This window comes from Pan troglodytes, chromosome 8 (genome assembly GCF_028858775.2).
Source record: "Pan troglodytes isolate AG18354 chromosome 8, NHGRI_mPanTro3-v2.0_pri, whole genome shotgun sequence".
Lineage (NCBI taxonomy): Eukaryota > Metazoa > Chordata > Mammalia > Primates > Hominidae > Pan > Pan troglodytes.
The window spans coordinates 22022287-22045000 of NC_072406.2; the positions used below are offsets into that span (position 1 = coordinate 22022287).

A 22714-nucleotide genomic window follows, 5' to 3' on the forward strand; every position below is an offset into this window, starting at 1 on the left:
CACACTTTTTAGTATTTCCCTTTGGGTCTTATATCTCCTCATCAGCCTCTGTGGCCTTGTGGATAAAACTATTTACCATCCTCCAGCATTCTTCGTGAATCTCTCCAGATTTATTTCTGGTCCATTGCCCTCAAGGGAGAACCATGTTCTCCCTTCACTCATCAGCCTCTGTTGATCAGACCTCCTGGGAGCACCAACCACCCTGCTTCTCTGGCAGTGCACCTGCTCTTTGTAAAACTAGCATACAAATCACTTTGTGTATGGAGGATGCATGAGCTAAACTTTTTATCTTAGGTTACCTGATAACACAGACAGTAACTGAGACAGAAGGAGAGGAAATGGCATTGCTGGAAGAGCAGGAAATTGATACAGTGCTTAGTCAGAACTGACTGAAATTCAAAAGAGAAAGTGAGAGAGTGGTAATTGCTAAGAGGAGGGAGGTGCATACATTCTCATTCAACTTGCCAATCTAAAAGTCTCCAAAAGAAATGAATGGCAGACCAAATGATATGAAACAGACCTAATGTGGCTCATTACGATGTCTTGTCCACATTGGCTAATTATAATATAATCTGTGTTAAACTAAAAGAAAAGAATGCTGAATTTGTATTTTCAATACTCAGGAACTTTACCCCAACAGAACATGTGAAATAACACCCCCGCATCGGCAAAAATATTTTGGCTGAAAAGCAGTTAATTGTCTTTAAATATGCATACAGTGTCTTTATTCTGGCTCCTATATTAGAACCTAAGGCAAAGATCAAAGTGTAGATGCTGTTTGGAAAGTCCAAGCCCCGGTTAGTAAAGGTGAGGAGAAAAGGAGAAGTGAAGGGATTAAAGATCAAGATCATTGTTTTGCAATTCACTACCGTGATGGCAACTTCTTTACCATAAGTCATAAAGAGACCCAAGCGATCACTCAGACGCAAGTAGACTTGTCAAGCAGGGCTTTTCTGGAAGGCTTACAAGGAGGAACCACACCACAGAGCATCTCATGAAAGGGTACAGGGGGAGAATTTACTGACCCAATGTCTTCCAGGCATCTGTTTCCTGTTGATGAAATCCTCCCTATGGAGAGCGAACTGGTTCATATCTTCAGATACTGTCATTCAACCCCTTGGCAGCTTTCTGGGCTACTAAATATCACACCGTCTGGTGGGACATTTCACCCAAGTCTGGAAATGAAAAAGAAAAATCAACATGGAAACACTGTTGACCATGAAAGAGTAGAGGCAGCCAAGGGAAAATGAGAAGGTCCACAATGTTTATATCCCACTCAATGCCCATTCATACTACTCATGTCCACTTATGACCTCCCACTGTGTCAGGTCACTGGGTAAGTAGCGCAAGGTGGGCCCACAGACCTGTAAAATGACCTCAACCAGAATTGTATTTATCACTTGATCTTTACCCCCATTCCAGCTGGTGAACCATAGTAGCCTTTCAAATCTCCAAATATCAAGTCATCTAGAACCCCATACTTAACATCCTTTTGAAAATCTGCATATTTTTCATTCTCCAGTAAAAAGTTGCCTTGGCAAGAGCTCCATGATTCTTTAGAGGAACAATTGGGATATTTATTGCATATACTTGGTAGGAAATTGCAAGGTCACTGCTCTAGGTAACCCAGCTTCCATGTCCATCAATGTGTCGTGGGTATCTGGCACAGCTTATCTATGGAAACTGGGTAAGTAGTCATGAAGATGTCCATTCCAATCGCTGCCATTAGCCCTCTGCTAAACTGCTGTTGATTCTTTTTTTATAAAATAATTCATGCACCCTAGTCAGTTGTCCATCTAGCTCACCACCATGGGAATACCACAGTCTGTTAACTGTGACCATATTTCGTTGTGGGTTAAAACCTTGTTTGGCACTCTGGTTCTACTGTCCATTGTGGTGAGTATATCTGTCTTGGTGCTGGTGATTAAATGCTCACATTTGCAGCCATTCTGGAATCTCACCTTCCCTAGAAATAATAGGGAAGCCTGGTCAAAGGAGGCATTTGATACTAAAGACCTCGCCCTAGAGAGGACTGTCACTACCATGACAGTCATGGTAAAGACTAGTAAATACTCTTGTACACACCCCCACTCCAGTAGTACATTACTTTTTTTTTTTTTTTTTTTTTTGAAACGGAGTCTCGCTGTGTCACCAGGCTGGAATGCAGTGGCGCGATCTTGGCTCACTGCAACCTCAGCTTCCCGGGTTCAAGCAATTCTCCTGCCTCAGTCTCCCAAATAGCTGGGACTACAGGCGAGCGCCACCACACCCAGCTAATTTTTGTACTTTTATTAGAGGGGTTTCACCAAGTTGGCCAGAATGGTCTCGATCTCTTGACCTCATGATCCGCCCACCTCAGCCTCCCAACATGCTGGGATTACAGGCGTAAGCCAATGCTCCCGGCCCCAGTAGTACATTACTTATTCTTCAAGTGAAGAGATGATTCTTCATCCACTCCTGGGAAGTTAGACATTTGTGGATTCTTGAACTATATACAAAAAGCCATGATACCAGTCTCCTCTGTCAGAACTCTCTGACTGCCTATTTAACATTTTTCCAAGGAATTTTTTTGCATTTCCACTTTGGGAGCTTTTGGCCATCACAGAGTCTAGGTTCCTAGGAGCAAACTCAGCAAATTAAGAGGACCAATTCCTGTCATCCTTTCCAAAATATTAAATTCTGACTCATGAGATTCTGGATATATTCCATCTCCCTTACCAATCTTACAGTCAAGACTCAGACTCACACCTCCTTTCCAGTGTCTCATCACTCTTTGTCAGGTGCTGCCATTACCTTTCAGATATAGGCTATTTCTTCGTGGAGCTTTGACTACCCTTCCAAGGCTGAGCTGAGATATGACTTTGGTTATGCCCTGTAGACAACATGGGGAGATGGGAGCATAGCCTAAGGGACTAAATGTCTTATTGTAAGACATCTACCTCCTTAAGGTCCCATTCCTTCCCCTCCCGGAGTGGGGAAGGGGGTGCTGAATTATGTCCTATGACAACAGCCAGGGGCTAAAATTTGAAAATTTTCTGTTGTCCAGTTTATCCACCCATTGCCCCATCCCAGATCTCAGTGTCCCAATCTTCGACCCTGAAAGTCCTAACTTTGTCATCAAAAAACTTCCAAGGCTGCTAATCTACTGTCCTCTAGCTTTCTGGTCAGGTAATAATTTGGATAGCAACTTCTCTGGCTCTTTTACTCTCATATTTATAAGGACTCTACTCTTGTCATAAATAATTCCTCACCATCACAATCCATTTAAATAATTACTATGATGTCACTTAATGCAGATTTTTATTGTTGTTGTTTTCCAAGAGCTAATTAATCCAACTCCAAAGCCCCATCCTGAGGCAGAAATTGTGTTGACCTGGGGCCTCTAGCAAATGGAGCTTGAGAAAAAGATTAAATTTATTGGAAAGTTCAAGCACCAGGCTCTGGGAGTGAGGAGGAGCAAAATGTAAAGGAGTCAGGAAAGAGGCAGGCAAGCGAATTGGAGAAGGTGCACAAATATTGTAACCCCAATGCTTTTCAAAATGAATAATGAAATATTGAAATATTTTGTCACTTGTAATACAGTTTCTGTGGTTATCTTCTCATAATCTGAATCAATGTATTTATATTTTGGGTGTATCATTTTCATTGCACTATTTATACAGTATGAACAAAGTACCTATTTACACATGAGAGCAGTAGATAGCAAATATTTAGGAATAAAACATCTAGCATGTGAGACAACCATCTCTTCTAGGTCATCCAAATTAGCAGCAGCAGTAGTTTATAGAAGTACAAGAATAAAGGCATTTAAACATGTCAAATGATACAGGCTGGATACATCTATGTTAATAATTAACTTACATAATACATCTAAATTATGAAATCAATAAGACAGGTAATTTTTAGCTGCTCTTGTTATCTTGAATACTCATCTCAAACATCCTTTCTTTTTAAACTTGCCCCGGGTAGAGCTGGTCACTTCCATCTATATTCATTTACTACACTCCACATCATTTTTTATATCTCACATATCTCTTTCTAACCTGACGATTGGGGATGGCATTTTTCACCTGCTCTTCTGCCTAAAACAGCAACTCATACATGCAATGTTTTGATGAACTGATGAATGAAAAAAATGGCATTTCTATTTTCAAGTGTTTCAAGCTTTTCAGTACTTCTCTTTATGCCTTTTTCAAGAATAATGCCTTCAGGTATTCCTGAAGACATTCTGGGTCCTTATTCTCTATTCTGTCAAAATATTCCCTTGATAAAAGAGCTGAAACTTAGTTTACTAAAACGTAAATGAGTTAAAACAGTCTAAAAATAACACATACATAAGAAATGTGGATTTCTCAAATTGAAATCTCTTACCATATCAGACACTTTGAAAAATGCAAATAATCATTTACTATAAAAAAGGAAAGAAAAATTAGTTTTGAAAGTATAGGTATGTGTGGTTTGCATCTGAGTGTGTGTGTGTGCACGCGTGCATGCACATGCATGTGTATATGGATGATATTAGCTTTTCTCTAAACTACAGAATTAGAATGTTTCATGAAATTAATGGAAAGAGTATCCTAGAAAGAATAAAAGGAGGGCTGGATAAATTAAAGATTTTATCTTCAACCAAACTGGAGTAATTGCCTAAATTAACTTGTCTTAAAAAGACACATGCTGAGACATTGCAAAATAAAGAAAAGATAAAAGGAAATTAGAGAATGTAATATGGCATATAAACAGCAATATTTAGAAATAACAGGAAGGCAGAGAATCCCACTGTGAAGGGGAGACAAGGTTTGCATGCATGTAAGTGACTAAATACACCATTTCATTATGGGAAAAGGAGGCTTGGCATCTTTCAACAGATATATAAATAAAAATCTTGCCTTCAGTTTTTCCCCCAGATCCTATATAGACAAAGAAACATATGTAAATTAAAGGTAAAAATATATGAATATAAGAAGTGTTCACTCTTACTGCTTTTGCCTAATCAAATTGCCAAAAGATTAAAAATGGCTTGTACGAAACTGATTTATTAGTAAACAGTTTAAAATTCTTGCAGGTTTCAAGCACTGCCTGATGGTTTTGGCACTCTTTAAAAAAAATAAAATAGTTTTGATTACAGAATTGTCATTACAATTCTCCAGATTTAGTTCAGAAAGGAAAGCAATATTTGGGTGAAATTGAAGTGGTGTTTATGAATCACATATGATAGATTAGGCAATTGAGTTACATTTTTATATCTGCTTATCTCTCTAAAGAATCTAACAAAGCGGAATGAACATGGGGAAGGGAGTAAATAGAATTATGTTTCCTAATGCTATCTCTTTAAAGAGATACCCCATTTGCCTTCAATTTGGATTAGTCCATGATCCTAACATCACATCTAATGTCTGCCCCCCTGAGCATAGCAAGAAAGAATAAGTAAAATATTCACTACCGTGTTATTGCATTACTACATGTTCTTTCTGATGGGTAAATTCAATGTATCTCTTTGTATTATAATGATTATTGGCTGCAAGTAAATGAAAGTGTTTAGGTTTCAAAGAAATACTAAATTTCACACACCTCAAAATTCAAAGAACCAAAGCCACTTTGGTCATCATTTCAAGTAAAAATAGTTGTAATGAATTTAAAGGATGAATGGAGAAAAATGATAACCAAGATTTATGTTGATCTATAGAATCAATTGAACATCTTGTCCTTATCTGGTAAGTGGCCAGCCTAATGATCATACTTCTTCCCTGCCCTTTTTCTGATGCTTCTTATCCAGGGACATGTTCCTTCCTGGAAGTTTTCCCAAGAATCCTGTCATCCCTGTATGTTTCCCCTGTGCAGGTATTACAATGGCAGCTTCAGAAGACAATGACCCAGCTTTGCAGCCTAATGCTTTTGTGACTTGAATAATGAGAATTTCAGTTAAAGGTGGTATCATGGCATTATGGTAAGAAAGCTAACATGGCACTTTTGTTTAGGGCTGGCCTCCCCAAAGAACACATATGAATTGAGTTATTGTTATGACGATATGAAATATCCCAGCTTTCTAGTAGAACATAATTAAATGTAGCATCTAGAGTTCATACAGTCATCATCTGCCAGGTTGTTATGATGAATAATGGATTACAAAGTCATATGGGGAGAGTAGAAATTTGAATGGCTCACAACAAAAAATGTGCAGCCAAAGACATCACACCCATTATTGCTACTCTGGAGGCAGCAGCATTAGTGTTGGTTAGGGCAGGACTTCAGTGGTCACATAAGAACTCTGAAAACACTCCCAATGCTGTTGTTTAGGATATACCACAAGGCAACGTCCTCACAGCTTTTCAATTTTCTAAACTTCTCTATTTGCATCCTACCTGTTAATGACTTGTTGCCAACCATAATGGAGTCTCCAACCTATTTCATATTGAATTTTGAATAATTTGTTTAAATTCATCTTGACCTGCTTTTGCCTTCACTTGATAGCTGAGCAGTAGCAAGGATGTTACCTTTTTCTCCTTGAAAGGAAAGAGATACATTCCAGTAGTTTACACAACTCTGGCTTAGAATATTGTTATGGGTTTTGATTGAAAGGAGGGTTGAATTTTTTGTTGTTGTTGTTTTTGTTGTTGTTGCAATAGAGTCTCTATCTATTTACCAGGCTAGAATGCAGTGGTGTGATCTCAGCTCACTGCAACCTTTGCTTTCCAGGTTCAAGTGATTTTTGTGCCTCAGCCTCCCGAGTAGCTGGGATTACAGGCGCATGCCACCACGCCTGGCTAATCTGTGTATTTTTAGTAGAGATGGGGTTTCGCCATGTTGCCCAGGCTGGTCTCAAACTTCTGGCCTCAAGTAATCCACCTGCCTCGGCCTCCCAAACTGCCGGGATAACAGGCATAAGCCACTGCACCCAGCCAGAATATTTTTAAAATAGATACGGATTCAAGTAGTACATAACCTTTCTCTTCCAGTGGGAATGGAACATAGTCTTGTCTAGTCTCTTTATATTGATTAAGTTTTATACTATGAACTAACTTTGAGAATGATTATAAATGCAATGAAAGTGTTACAGTACCTAGAGTGTGAAAAGAGTAACGCACGCAGTGGCAAGTTATCATGGAGTGTATTAGTTCGTTCTCATGCTGCTTTAAAGACATAACCGAGACTAGGTAATTCATAAAGAAAGAGGTTTAACTGACCCACAGATCCCCATGGCTGGGGAGGCCTCAGCAAATTTACCATCATGGTGGAAGGGGAAGCAGGCACATCTTACATGGCGGCAGGTGAGAGAGAGTGAGCAAGAGCAGGGAAAACTGCCTTATAAAACCATCAGATCTCATGAAAATTCATTCCCTATCACCAGAACAGCATGGGGGAAACTGCCCCCATCATCCAATCACTTCCCTCCCTTAACACGAGAGAATTACAGGTCCCTCCCGTGACACAGGGGGATTACAATTTAAGCTGAGATTGGAGTGGGGACACAGAGTCAAACCACATGATAGAAGATGCAAGCAGTACATTTAGATGTTAAATGATCATTAGGATCTAGATAGGGAGAGATGTGGATGGATAGAGAAAAGAATGTGACCTTGGAGATGGGGATGAGCATGTTCTTTTCTAGGCATGATTATAGTTCAATAATAGATGACATTATTTTCTTTTGCATTGTAAGGGAAAGTCAAAAAGTTTCCAAGAGGCTAGATCTTAGAATTCTCTCCTGGTCTGCTGAGGACAGTAACCGCTGTGAAAGAGAGAAGAATCATCCTGATGATTCTCTACTTTATTAGGAAAAAGAGGCTTGAACCTTTGAATGTGTATATGCTTATTCTGCAATGTGATGATAACAATTGAAATAACTAAAATGCATTATTTTCTAAATGCTTTATATGAATCTTTACCTCTAACATCTGGAGTAAGGACTGTTCTAAACTTCATTTAAGGATGAGTGAAAAAACAAGCAAAGCAAAAAAAAGGAGTAGCAATTTTTTCATGCAACACAATGCCAAGTATCAGGCCTGATGCAAAGACCATCTCTACTAACTATTAAACATTCTACCTCAAATGTGAAAGATGACGTTTTTGTAGGACAAAATTCTGTACACTGAATCCAATTTCCCATTAACTTACACTATACCTTAGATCATATTGAGAGGTGACAGCGTGCTGGCAGTCCTCACAGCTCTCGCTCGCTCTCAGCGCCTCCTCTGCCTGGGCTCCCACTTTGGTGGCACTTGAGGAGCCCTTCAGCCCGCTGCTGCACTGTGGGAGCCCCTTTCTGGGCTGGCCAAGGCCAGAGCCGGTTCCCTCAGCTTGCAGGGAGGTGTGGAGGGAGTGGCGCGAGCGGGAACCCGGGCTGGGCGCGGAGCTTGCCGGCCAGCTGGAGTTCCGGGTGGGCGTGGACTTGGCGGGCGCCGCACGCGGAGCAGACGGCCGGCCCTGCCGGCCCCAGGCAATGAGGGGTTTAGCACCCAGCCCAGCAGCTGCGGAGGGTGTACTGGGTCCCCCAGCAGTGCCGGCCCACCGGCGCTGCGCTCCATTTCCCGCCGGGCCTTAGCTGCCTTCCCGCCGGGCAGGGGTTGGGACCTGCAGTCCGCCATGCTTGAGCCCCCGCCCACCCCGTGGGCTCCTGTGCGGCCCGAGCCTCTCCGACGAGCACCGCCCCCTGCTCCACGGCGCCCAATCCCATCGACCACCCAAGGGCTGAGGAGTGCGTGCGTCACGGCGCGGGACTGGCAGGCAGCTCCACCTGCAGCCCTGGTGCGGGATCCACTGGGTGAAGCCAGCTGGGCTCCTGAGTCTGGTGGGGACGTGGAGAACCTTTATGTCTAGCTAAGGGATTGTAAATACACCAATCAACACCCTGTTTCTAGCTCAGGGTTTGTGAATGCACCAATCCACACTCTGTATCTAGCTACTCTGGTGGGGCCTTGGAGAACCTTTGTGTGGACACTCTGTATCTAGCTAATCTGGTGGGGACGTGGAGAACCTTTGTGTCTAGCTCAGGGATTGTAAACGCACCAATCAGCGCCCTGTCAAAACAGACCACTTGGCTCTACCAATCAGCAGGATGTGGATGGGGCCAGATAAGAGAATAAAAGCAGGCTGCCAGAGCCAGCAGCGGCAACCCGCTGGGGTCCCCTTCCACGCTGTGGAAGCTTTGTTCTTTCGCTCTTTGCAATAAATCTTGCTGCTGCTCACTCTTTGGGTCCACACTGCCTTTATGAGCTGTAACACTCACCGGGAAGGTCTGCAGCTTCACTCCTGAAGCCAGCGAGACCACGAACCCACCGGGAGGAACTAACAACTCCAGACGCGCCGCCTTAAGAGCTGCAACACTCACCGTGAAGGTCTGCAGCTGCACTCCTGAGCCAGCGAGACCACGAACCCACCAGAAGGAAGAAACTCCGAACACATCCGAACATCAGAAGGAACAAACTCCGGACACACCGCTGCCTTTAAGAACTGTAACAGTCACCGCGAGGGTCCGCGGCTTCATTCTTCAAGTCAGTGAGACCAAGAACCCACCAATTCCGGACACAATATAGTCCAAGGATGTCAAAAATACGTGATTGCAATAGAAGTCTGGTAGGAAAAGCAATGAATGAAGGCCAAGAGCAATGGAAGAAGATTTCTTCACAAGTGTCTCATTGGAAAATTGCTGATTCAAATAACAGCAATCACGAGTCCAGAATAGTGACTTTCTCACTCAGTCTCCGTGTATGTTTACACCAGTGCTTGCCATTTGTGTCTGGACATTTTTATCACCTGTCCTCCCTAAAGAGGAAAGACATACAATAAAACAATGCCAGGCAGGGCACGGCAGCTCACCCCTGTGATCCCAGCACTTTGGGAGGCTGAGGCAGGCAGATCACCTGAGGTCAGGAGTTCAAGACCAGCCTGGCCAACATGGCGAAACCCCATCTCTACTAAAAATACAAAAAAAGTAGCTGGGCATGGTGGCGTGTGCCTGTAATCCCAGCTACTGAGGAGGTTGAGGCAGGAGAATCGCATGAACCCAGGAGGCGGAAGTTGCAGTGAGCCGAGATTGTGTCACTGCACTCCAGCCTGGGCAACAGACTGCTCAAAACAAAGAAAGAAAGAAAAACAATGCCAGAGCCCCATACCCAGAGACACTGATTTTTTTTGGCATGGGATGTGGTCTGGCTATTCGTGCTTTTTAACCTCTCCAAGAGACACAGATGGGCAGTCAGTATTGGAAACCAATGGTATATATTTTTACCCATTAGCATAAAGGGAAGGCAATGTTTTTGCTGTACTGGATTTTCTAAGGAGGAGGAGAGATGGGAAATGAGGAAAAAAGTCATTTCTTTTTTCTGACCTTTAGTTTCTTCCCAAGCCTTGTTTCTGTATAAATTGTACCCAAATACTTTCTCCCAAGACCGCTGTAGCTTAGACAGAACAACAGGCTTAGTTTAGGGCAGGACAAAGATAATTTGGCAAAAATCAAAATTTGCTATCAGAGAATAATTAGAAATTCATGCAAGATTCCTCTCTAGCTATATGTCACATTATGCTAAAATATTTTTGGTGAATATTTTTAAATATACATATGTGTATGTGCTTTTACATATGCAAAAACGTCTGATTAAGTAGGTTAATAAATGTTATATATTTTATCCCTTATTGGAAATTTACAATGAGCAATAACTCAAATTTTAATTATCTGAAGTTAAAAGAAAGTATTTAGTGTTAAATTTCCCAAAGTAATTTGACAATGAAACTTTTTTCACAGGAGAGTTAACTTACATTCTGGTGAACCAATATGCTACAGGAAAGATTAGCCTAAACACATAAATTATGCAGAAAAACATTCAGGTACAAACACTATAATTAATAATAAAAATGTTGCATTTCATTTTAAATTTTTAAGTGAGAAACTAATAATATCTAGTTCTGAGATCAGGAAATAAATTATAGATACTTGCAGGACTTATTTTGGTATGCTATGAAAATCAATAATAGCAGTAGGAATAACACTCAACTGTAAATTCAGTGGAATTGTCTTTTGTTATAAGAGACTTAAAAGCTGGGTTTCTGTCTCAGATAAAAGATTATAGACTTGTGCAGTTTTTTTTAAAGACCTTTGCTGTTGTACTCACTGATTATCTGTTATTATTAGTGTAGCCACTGGACCAAAAAATGTATTTAAAATCTTTTTCCATTCAGCTTAAATGAATGCTTTCTGTTACTAACATTTTAGTTCATAATACAGCATACTTTTGCTTTGAGTTTTAATAGGTCTAGAATCAAAAGCATTGAATAGCATACTGCTAAAAACCTTCAGTTAAAGAAATTAGTAACGTTAGAACCACTGAGATTGAATATTGAAATTCAATCAGAGACATATGATACCAATTCTCAGCTCAAATTTTGTTTAATAAATCCCCAGAACTGTTGAATTCATTCATATATCCCTTCCAAGTTTTAGCAAGCTCTTCCTAAATACAGTTCTAAATTACTTTTCTGGTGTCATTTGAGACATATTCATTTCCTTCTCAGAAAGCTAACTTTGTATCTCTGAAAACACTGTGGACCTTTTTCCTGGCTCTTATTAACTTCTGGCTTATTCTGTAACTATTAGAAAAAAAACAAAACTCCTTGAGGACAGGCTCTAACTTTTGATTCTCTGCTGTGTCCAGCACGTGGACTTTCAAAATAACTGTGCACAGTATATTTTTTAAAAATTAATTGAAATGAAGGCATTGCAACCCAAGTATGTAGACATTTTTTCTAACTGTGGATGAGTATATCACCAAAAAACCTGTATTTGTGTTTTGACTTGTAATTTTATCTGTCCCTAAAATATGGTCATCAGCTTGGGTATATTTGCACCTGCCTAAGAAGGGCATGCCTTCACCTGAGATTCCACAAGGAATGCAGATCATGGCCTTACCGCAAATGAGTATTAATTTTTCATCAAAAGACAGAATACTTTTTTAAAGATTATATGTGTCTAATTTTTTTCTTTCAGCAAAATCTTAAACATACAAAAACAGATACTGTGTTTCATTGTCTAAAGAAAGAGACAGCTCTGTGTGGCATGCCGCACAGCAGAACTGGTTTAAAATGTTTATCTTAAAAGACATCTGATCACTTATTAGTTACATAGTAAAGCTATAGTGACATTACTGATGAATAGCATATATTTCTCTTCAAAGTTAATATAAATCATATCAAAATTAATTAAAATTGTAAGTAATATTGAATATGATACTCTTCTACTCCAGGTTATGACTTGAATTTATATTAGTTTGCATGTTAACTGTGTAAATGAATAAATAAGTCAAGAGGTTGAACCACACTAGTTTACTTAATCTTGATATTCTGAAGAATATGCCAGGTATATGCCATTTCTTGATTATTTTTGAATTATCGACTCTTTAACATTTACTCAAATATTAACATGTTTGTTATTTCTGTCATAAAAATGCTTTATTTTATAATATTTATAAAATTACCGTACACTTATTTAAATATATCCATTTGTAATTCTAACGTATTTTGCATTATGTTATCACATCTACAATAAGAAACAATTTTCATGATGCAAAAATAATAGTACCTCTTTCCAGAATCTAATAAAATATATAAAAGAATACTGATAGTTTGACTTTATGTACACTGGTATCATAAATGGATAAGCAAGATATTGTAAGTGGGGAAATCTTTGGTTATAACTTACAACTAAAAATTGTATTGTTCACACAGAGAAAATTTGGGTAATGAAATGGGGTACCATTAATAATTATTTGGGAAGAAGTGGAAGCAGGGTAGACTGGGACCTAACAGTAATTATAAACTCTAAGTATTGTGGTGTTGTGACAGCATGATAAGAAGTAGATTAATTCCAATTGACCTATCAAATCCTCTATGTTCATGGTCATAGAAATACTCTGATTTCAATGTAATAATTAATAATGTATAAAAAGAAAATGGAATCTTTGGTTTAAGCCAGTGGTAGAATATATTTTAAAAACTAAAAGAAAATTATGTATTAATTTTCTACTGTACGATGAAAAATAAATACAATATTGTTAACAAATTTTCTTGATTTTTTTAAAGATTATGTAGAATTTTTAATCGAGAGTTAATTTTGTCTGTAGCATAACTCCTCCTCAAGGCAAAATACTTCTTATGATCAGATCAGAGTAAACATCCAGTGCACACAAAGTAATTTAAAATGCAAATAGTTTGTTATTAAATACCAGTTATGCATCAGTAGGAAGGACATTGTGGGAGTTGTTTGGAAGATGTAAAAAGTGATTTCTTTTATAAGATAGATCCTCTATTTACATAGTATTTTTCTTAGAGAAATTCAAATATTTTTGACCTAACATGAATCTATACATAGTATCCTTTTGGGTGAAAGTGTTTATTAATGTCTCTTATTTTATGATGTAAGAAAATGAGTCCCGGCTTTAGGTCACTGACTGAATCAACAAATACTTTAGTATAAAAGAGCAACCCTCAGGCTACTTTCCCCTGGATACCCTGTGTTTGTCAATTCTACTGAGATGTAAGTTTAAATTCCACCCACAAAGCAGATCCTTAGATAGGCGCTATCCTTGCTATTTTAATAGACATATAAATAGTTTTACAGTGAGACATTGGCCCTTTCATTGTATAACTCACCAAGAACAAACAAAGATGGGTCTTTGTGAGCTGGGCTTGTGACTACTCTGAGTGGGGACCCCACAGTTGTTTAAACTAGTATAGACAAGTAAGAGTCCCTTCTGGTCAGGGCAGAGTAACTTGCGTCTACTAAAACTTTTAGGACTACCCCACAGACAACAAGTATAACCTCTACACAGAGTATAAAAGTCAGTGTTGAAGACACTAGGGAGTGACCAAAGAGAGAAGGAATGATTGACCCTTAGAGGAAAGAGAATGTATTGTAGGAGATATTGGTTTATAGTGCTTTCCATCTTAGGGTACTGCCAGATCATAACTTGATGACTAGAGCTAAATCAGAAACTGGCATTCTTAAGGGTTTGTGGATTCAAAGAACAGAGTTCAGGACTGAAAAGTGCTTGGAAGTTAGTGTGATGGTGGGGGGTGGTGAGGAAGGGGTGATACATTGATGCTGTAGTTTGAATATATGACCCTTCAAATCTCATGTTGAAATTTGATCTTAATGTTGGAAGTGTGGCCTGGTGGGAGATATTGAGTCCTGGGAGAAGATCCCCCAGGAATGGCTTGGTGCTGTTCTCACTGTATTAGTTCCCATAAGAACTGCTTATTAAAAAGAGTCTGGCACCACCCCCTTCCTTCCTCTCTAGCCATGAGATCTCTGTACACACTGACCCCCACCCCCCCAACCCCGTTCCTGTTCCACCAAGAGTGGAAGCAGCCTGAAGCCCTCACCAAGGTGATAGTGATGTCAGGGTTCTGGTATAGCCTGTGGAGCCAAGAGCCAAATAACCCTGTTTTCTTTATAAATTGTCCAGCCTCAGGTATTCCTTTATAGCAACACAAATGGACTAAGACAATGGAAAAGAGAGAGACACAGAAAGAGCAACCCCAAATCTTCAAATAAACTAGAAACCTAATTGTGCACCCCTCAGGGGGAGCCCAAGGCCTGGCAGACACCAAAAGCTGGAGGTTTAACAGAACTGAGCAGAGCTTTTAGCTGCGGCCCAAAACAGGAAATAGATTTGGAGTTTGACTACAAATATGTTAACAGCCTGCTAGAAGAAAAAAAAAAATCATCATTCTTAAAAGGAAGAAAACAGAATTCAGAGGAATCTTTATAACATATTAGCTAAAATCTTTAATATGATACAATTTTCGAGGTATGCAAATGTGACATTAGTCAGGGAAGAAAATCTAGTCAATAAAAATAGACCCCAAGATGAGACAAATCTCATAATTAGCAGAAAAGTTCATTGTATCAAATAAAAATATTTTATTTTCGTAGAGACAAAGTCTTGCTATGTTGCCCAGGCTGGTCTCAAATTCCCAGGCTCAAGCAATCCTTCCCATTCAGCCTCTCAAAGTGCAGGGATTACAGGCATGAGCCACTGCACCCAGCTAAAACATATCATCATAATGATGGAACATATGAGAAATCTCAGCCGACAACTCAAAGGTATTAAAATGAGAAAGTCCTGGATGGAAAATTACAATATCTGAAATAAAAAATGTATTAAATAGACAACAGAAGAATGTAGTGAGTCAGTGGATTTTCAAAGTACATACTATTCTAAAAACAGAGAGAGAAAAGATTTCAAAAATACAAAAAGAGCTTTGGTTAGCTATTGGACAATAGCTAATATTCGAAATCCCAGAAGAAGAGGAGAAATAGAATATGGCAGATGATATTTTTGACAAAATAATAATCAAAAATCTCTCAAACATTAAGTTCCAAGGAGCACAGCTAACAGAACAAGATAAATGCAAACACAACTACACTTAGGCATATTCTAGTAGAAATACTGAAAATCAAAGATTAAGAAAATATCTTAAAAACACCAAGAGTAAAAGAAAACACATTACTTACAGGGAAATGCAAGACAGAACTCACTGGATCAATATCTCAAAATGCTGGGAAGAAAAAAACGTTAACCAGAAATTCTACACAGAGTGAAACTACAAAACAAAAATCAAAGCAAAGCAACAATTTCTGGATATGCATAAAAGATGAAATTATATGTTGCTAGAAGATCCATAGCACAAGAAATGCTGATATCCCTCAGGCTGAGGGCTGTTAAACGAGATGGAAATCCAGAATTATAGAAAGGAACGAAAAGAACCAAAAATGAGAAGTATACAGGTCAATACAAAGACTGTATATTCTCCTTCTCTTAATTTTCTTAAAAGACATATGATTGTTTAAATAGAAACCATAGCACTGTATGGTAGGTTTATAACTTACTTAAGTATAACTTATATGATAACAATCACCCAAAGGAAGAGAGTAAAGGTCACTATTTAGGGGTAAGGAACTTAATTTTTTGGTAAAGCCATAGATTTTCATGTCTAAGTAGAAAGGTGTTAAGGAGTGGTATTGCAGGGATGGTAATAATGGAATCAACCTGTAAAAATTAGAGCACACTCATGTGATTTAAAAGCCAATACATTATTTAAAATGAAATTTTTCTTTAAATTAATCTAGAAGATGGTAAGAATAAAGGAAGAGGAAGAAAAAAGAGAAAAAAATAACAAATTGGTAGATTTAGAACAAATATGCCAATAATTAATAAGTATATCTAGACCAAAAACCACCATTAGAAGTTAGAGTGTTAGGTGAGATTTTTAAAAAGAACAAGAATCTGCTGTAACGTTTGTAAAAGAAATTCACTTTTAATATAAGTCACAGATAGATTGAATGGAAAAAATCTTCTTCAAATAGCAAACAAAAGAAAATGAAAGTGCTTCTATTAATATCAGAAAAAAATGTTGCTTTAAGATGCAGACTAAAATGAGAGACAAAAAGGAACATTTAATAAGAATGAAAGATATCGCTTGTTAGCATAACTATCTTAAACATGGAAGTAACTAGTAATAAAGCTACAAAATACACAAGGCAAAAATGGAGAGAATTAGAGTGATAGACAAATCCAAACTGATAATAAAGATTTTAACACTTTTATTTCAATAATTTGTAGAATGAGATAAAAAGTGAGTAAGAATACAGAATATCTAAGCCACATTGTTAACCACCTCAGCCTAACTGAAATTTATTAGACACTAAACGAAACAACTGCAGAATACACATTCTTTTCTGATGCCGATGCAATGTTCACGAATTTAGACCATATGGTTGGCTATAAAACAAGTCACAATAAATTTCCAAAGATTGAATGCTTACAGATAATGTTATCTGACCACAATGGAATTAATAAAAAGGCAATCAGAAAGAGATATTTATAAAATCCTCAAATATTTGGAAGGTGAATAAAGTATTTCTAACTAATGCATAAGTCAAGGAAAAAAATAGAAGTGATATTAGAAAATGTTTTGAACTGAATTATAATAAAAATACAAGATATCAAAACATATGAAATGCAGCTTAAGTGGTATGTAGAAGAAAACTTGTATCTTCAAATGCTTATAATATAAAAGAAGGAAAGTTTCAACTTAATCATCTTGTTTCCACGTTAAGAAGCAAGGAAACATGACCGACCTGAAAGTAAGTGAAAGAAAAAAAAAAAAAAAAGAAAACAGAGCAAGACTGAAATACAAAACAAACAGTAGACCAAAATAGTAAAGCAGAAATTGATGGATTGAAAAAATTAGAAAAATTTGTAAACCTCTTATCAGACTGATGAGTCAAATAACAGAGAAAACACAAATCTCCAGTCTTGGGAATAAAAGACAGAATATCACCACAGAAATTAGACATTAAAAGATAAAAAGGCAATACACACAATTTTATGCTAATACATTTCAAAATGTAGGTAGGATATACCATTTACCAAAATGATCACAAATGAAGTAGAAAATTTTAGTTATACTTTTATATATGACCATTAAAGAAATTGATTTTTTATTTAAAAAAAATGGTGCTCACAAAAAGAGAAAGAAAACAAATGTCCAGGTCCAAATGCTTTCACTGTTGAATTCTGTTAAACATTTATGGAATGCATAATACCAATCTTACACAAATTTTTACAGAAAGGAGGGAATGAGGGAATTATTTCTAACTCATGTAAATGTTTAAACTTACTGTCTGAGAATAAAAATTAAGGAAAAAAAGCCTTAACCAAGAAAGAAATCCCATCATTTGCAACAACATGAGTGAACCTAGAGAACCATTATGATAAATGAAATAAGCTAGCACAGAAAGACAAATACTGCATGATCTCACTTAGATGTGAAGTCTAAAATAGTTGAACTAATAGAAGTAGAATGGTGGTTGCCAGGGACGGGGTGATTGAGGTGTTGGTCAAAAGATGCAAAGTTTCATTAGATAGGAGGAATACATCCTGGACATTTATTGTACATGATGCCAATGGCTAATGTTAATTTACTGTATACTCTAAAATTGCTGAGAGCAGATTTTAAATATTCTCATAACAAAAAAATGATAAGTATGTCAGGTCTACATCCTGAAGAACAATTTTTACATCCATATAATGAGAAATGTGCTATTATGTTGGAAGCATTATTGTTTGTAAGCAAGAAAAACTGCAGAAAACATCAAACTATATTGATAGAGGAGGAGTAAAAAAATTAATTGGGGTGTATACTTTGTTCTTTAAAAAATTGTTTTAGAGACACAATCTTGCTACGTCACCCAGGCTGGAGTGCTGTAGCACAATCATAGTTCAATGTAACCTGAAACTTCTGGGCTCAAGTGATCCTACCGCCTCAGCCTCCCAATTAGCTAGGACTACAGGCACTTGCCATTGAACCCAGCTAATTTTTTTTTTTTTTTTTTTTGTAAAGACGGAATCACTGTGACCTCAAACTTCTGGGCTCAAGTGATCCTCCTGCCTCAGCCTCCCAATTAGCTAGGACTACAGGTGCTTGCCATCACACCCAGCTAATTTTGTTTTATTATTATTATGTGTAAAGACGAAGATCTCCCTATGTGGCCCAGACTGGTCTTGAACTCCTGGGCTCAAGCAATCCTCCCAACTTGGTCTCCCAAATCATTGGAATTACAGGCATGAGCTACCATGCCTGGCTATATTGTAATAAAGCAGTTAAAATTAATGAGTCTTGTATATATTAACAAACATGTATACATATTCAAAATGGTATGTTGAATAAAAAGCAAGTTATAAAAACATTCATCGTATGGCTTACTTTAATTTTTAAAACAAACTGAAATACTGTATATTATGTATTTACACATACAAAACAAAAGTATAAACTGTAGAAAAGATAAACATCAACTGCAGTGTCATGGTTACATCTTGGAGGTATGAAATAGTATAGACAGAGATCCTTAAATTGGGTCTTCGGCTGTTCGATTTCTTAAAGAAAAAATACTGACAAATGGGATAAAATGCTTCCATTTGTTAAATTTGGATCATGTGTGCTTAAGTGTGAGCTAGTACTTAGTATTTAACACTTTCCTCTATATTTACATATTTAGTATTTTTAAAAATCAGACCAAAGGAGATATATATTCCATTTGCTTTCATTTATGTACAAGATGAAATTATTTCATCTAGAACACAAAATAAGCTGAGGATGTCTGACTTTAAATATTTCAAGTAATATTTTTGCTAGTTGTTTGTTGGTATTCCAGATACATAAACTTTTATTTTTTTTTTTTTGAGACGGAGTCTGGCTGTGTCTCCCAGGCTGGAATGCAGTGGCGCGATCTCGGCTCACTGCAAGCTCCGCCTCCCGGGTTCACGCCATTCTCCTGCCTCAGCCTCCGGAGTAGCTGGGACTACAGGCACCCGCCAGCACGCCCGGCTAATTTTTATATTTTTAGTAGAGATGGGGTTTCACCGTGTTAGCCAGGATGGTCTCGATCTCCTGACCTCGTGATCCGCCCTCCTCGGCCTCCCGAAGTGCTGGGATTACAGGCGTGAGCCACCGCGCCTGGCCCCAGACACATAAACTTTTCTAACAGTACAAAATCAAGCTGTTTTGAATTGATTTACTAGGAGAAAGTAAACGGAGCTAATTTATTCAATCATTTAAGGCACCTGCTATGATTGGTGACTTAGTTGAGTTGTAAAATACTGTAACTTCTGGGAGGTTGGGGGAGGTTCAGTCTTATTTCCCACCAGCTGAGAAATATCTACAACCTTTAACTGCATCAAAACATTAGTTTATACTTCGGGATCAGTTTCCAGCTTAATAAGTTCACTTCTGTCTTATTAAGGAGGAGCTGAAAGCAAGGTATAATTAAAAGATAGTATTCAGAGAGAAATTGATAGCTGTGGTTCACCATTTCCTTCACATTTTTATTGGAAAAAATATTCTATTCATATAGGAAATATCTATGAAAATATTTTAAGATTATACAGCATTTTGTAAAATCAAAATGCATTCCTTTGGAAGAAGTGAGGAAGGAACTTGCCTAAAGTAGCTTACAAATTTCACCTGTATTGTCAGAGAGAGACACCTTTCTTTCTCCATTGAGACTATTTTTTAAAATATGGTTTTCAAGATGTCCCTAAGATGTACTCCAAGTTAATGTACTATATTTTTATAACAAAGAGCATGAAGAGAACTTAAAGTTAGTTTAGTACATACATTAATATTTTTAGGTGAGGAATCTAAGAAAATTGCCAAAGTTTTATAAGATGCCCTGATGAAATTTAAATGTGCAAAAGCCTAACTTCCTTCTACTTTAACTTCTTTGCACTGTTTAAGAAATCAAGGAAATGTTGTATCTTCAGATATCTTTACTTTGTTGTCACTTTGTTTTTCCTCAACACTTCAAAAATGTTAAGATTCAATATTTTTATTGAGAAATATCCATTTATCTTTAGAACAGGAATGCATCCAGATAAAGAAAGCATCATATTTGCTGAGAGCATTCACAGCATCTCTCTTTTTGATCTTTTAAACAAGCCTTGGCTTTACCTTTTCATCTTTCCTTGAGAGACCTATTTCATCATTACAATATCAAAAGATCCATCTTAAGTACCATAAAACTGTGGTTCTGAGTATATGGATTTATTCACATATGAAATATACTTGCTTGTGGTTTTCAAAGATGTGATGGCCAATGTTTCTAGAGATTTTGGTATGCAATTTTCCAGTAATAAAATGTCATAATGTTCTCTTCACAGATGCCAATTACATGTTTATTATTATCTTCCCTCTGCTGTGCTTTATACTCATTACCATAGTATCTATTAAGTTTGGACATTTCCTGACTTTTCTTTTTTAAAGCTACTTGTCTTCCACAATGTAAATTGGGCCTCCCACCAACCCCCATTGCCAGAAAGCTGAACAAAGTGAATCCCTTATTTCTATATGAGTCAGGTGTACATCTTTATGTTAGAACAGTGATCTGTAAAAGCTTAAACTAGTTTATCTACTTCTGCTAATTATTTTGGGATAACAAAAACGTGCTAGCACATAAACGATACTTTCTTCTTGGTTCGTTCTGCTCTTCCTTATAGAAATTATTAAAACTTTAAGGCTTAGTACAAATTAAAGTTAATTTTTCCATGCAAAGTTTTAATATGACCTTATTCCTGAAATTTTTGACCTGAACTAATAAAATTTTTTAAATAATTATACTCAGAGTTTTTATATGCTACTTTTTATTTCTTCAACATTACCATTATGAATTTTGCCTTAGAATACACATTCCTTCAGGAATTTAGATGCACAGGGATGCATGTGGATAATGCCATGAGCACCCTCTGGGCAGCAGTTCATAGAGCGGAGGAAAATAGATCAATCATTACTGAGTCTACAGAGCTTCCACATTAGTACAGCCAATTCATTAGATATGATCCCAACCATTAAATTTATTAGATATGATCCCAACCATTAAAAAGACAAATTTATAAGCTTCTTATATTGAGAATCAAGAAAAAAACAAAAAGAAAGCATTCCACTGCACTGTTACACAGTGCATGATTCAATTTCAAAATTCTAAAATGAGTGATCTATATGAAGAGGGTATTTGATTGTGTTGTTACTTACTGTTCATTTATTAGTTTTCTGGCTTCGTGGAGAATTATCTGCCTTCTCTGAGTATTGGTTTCATTGTGCACATGCTGAAGATATCGCCTGTTCTACAAGGGAGTAAGATTGAGTGAGATCCTATAGGAGAAGGCTCCTAAAATATTTTACCCCTGCTAAGCCATGTGATTCACGTTGAAAGATTTTAAGGAGAAGCTCCTGCTTGATTGATAGGTATAACAATTTCTCTTTTTCTGCCATTAAACTTCTACATTACACAAATTTACACATGAGAGTGTTTAATTCCTAGGCTGGAATTTTGCATTTTCTGTAATTTTTGTGTTAACTAGAGGATTTTGAGACCTGTGGCAGTGGCATTCTCTGCCTCAGGAGAAAGGTGGACATAGACTCAAATAAAATAAGTCAATTGAATCTCTAAATAAGTTTTAAAATATGTACTAGGGATACTAACCTGAAATCCAAGATGCTTTCAATTTGCGAACACCACATATTTGACAGAAAAAAAATTGTGAACTCCTAAATTGTTTGCTTGAAGATAGCCTTGGTTTGTATGGGCTGCTGTCACAAAATATCCAAAAATATCACCGTCTGGGTGACTTGAAGTACTAATATTTATTTCTCACAGTTCTGGAGGCTGGGAAATTCAAGAACAAGGTGCTGGCTGATTCAGTTCTTGGTGGGAGCTTGCTTCCTGGCTTGTAGACCTCATCTTTTTTTTTTTTTTTTTAATGTGTCTCTCATGGCAAAGAGTAAAATTTCTCTTGAGTTTGTTCTAATAAGGGCATTAATCCCATCATGAGGATTCTACCTTCATGACCTAATTACCTCCCAAATGCCTTGCCTTCTAATGCCAGCACATTAGTGTTTCAATAAATGAATTTGAAGGGAATATAATTCGGTTCACACTGAATACCAAGAGTTAAACCTGGTAGGTTTGGGGCATAGCTTATTACATAAATCAATAATTAGGAAATGGTAGTAACAATTAATAGTAACCATTTTATGTGAAATGTTATTGTCATTTTATAGCTAAAACTTGCATAGTACTGTCTATACTATTTGCTAAGTACTTTATTAAAGCTTTACATATATTAACTTATTTAATGTCACTACAATCTATGAAGTGAGGGCCATT

The 22714-nt window shown here is 37.4% G+C and overlaps 2 long non-coding RNA genes across 4 annotated transcripts in view; both read right to left on the minus strand.

Annotated features, from left to right (window-relative positions):
* Positions 1 to 21671, minus strand: part of LOC134807130 (uncharacterized) — a 131193-nt gene extending 109522 nt beyond the window's left edge. Inside the window, exons 1-2 of the long non-coding RNA XR_010146793.1 lie at positions 21580 to 21671; positions 1026 to 1175 (exon numbers count right to left, since the gene is read on the minus strand). This is a non-coding gene — a long non-coding RNA (uncharacterized LOC134807130). The remainder of the gene's footprint in view (positions 1 to 1025; positions 1176 to 21579) is intronic.
* Positions 21672 to 22306: 635 nt separating this feature from the next.
* LOC107976911 (uncharacterized) overlaps positions 22307 to 22714 on the minus strand; it is a 97879-nt gene continuing 97471 nt past the window's right edge. For 2 of the 3 annotated variants that reach the window (XR_010146792.1, XR_008537671.2), the window contains one exon: positions 22307 to 22714. This exon is cut by the window's right edge. This is a non-coding gene — a long non-coding RNA (uncharacterized LOC107976911). The other variant, XR_010146791.1, reaches the window with a different exon arrangement.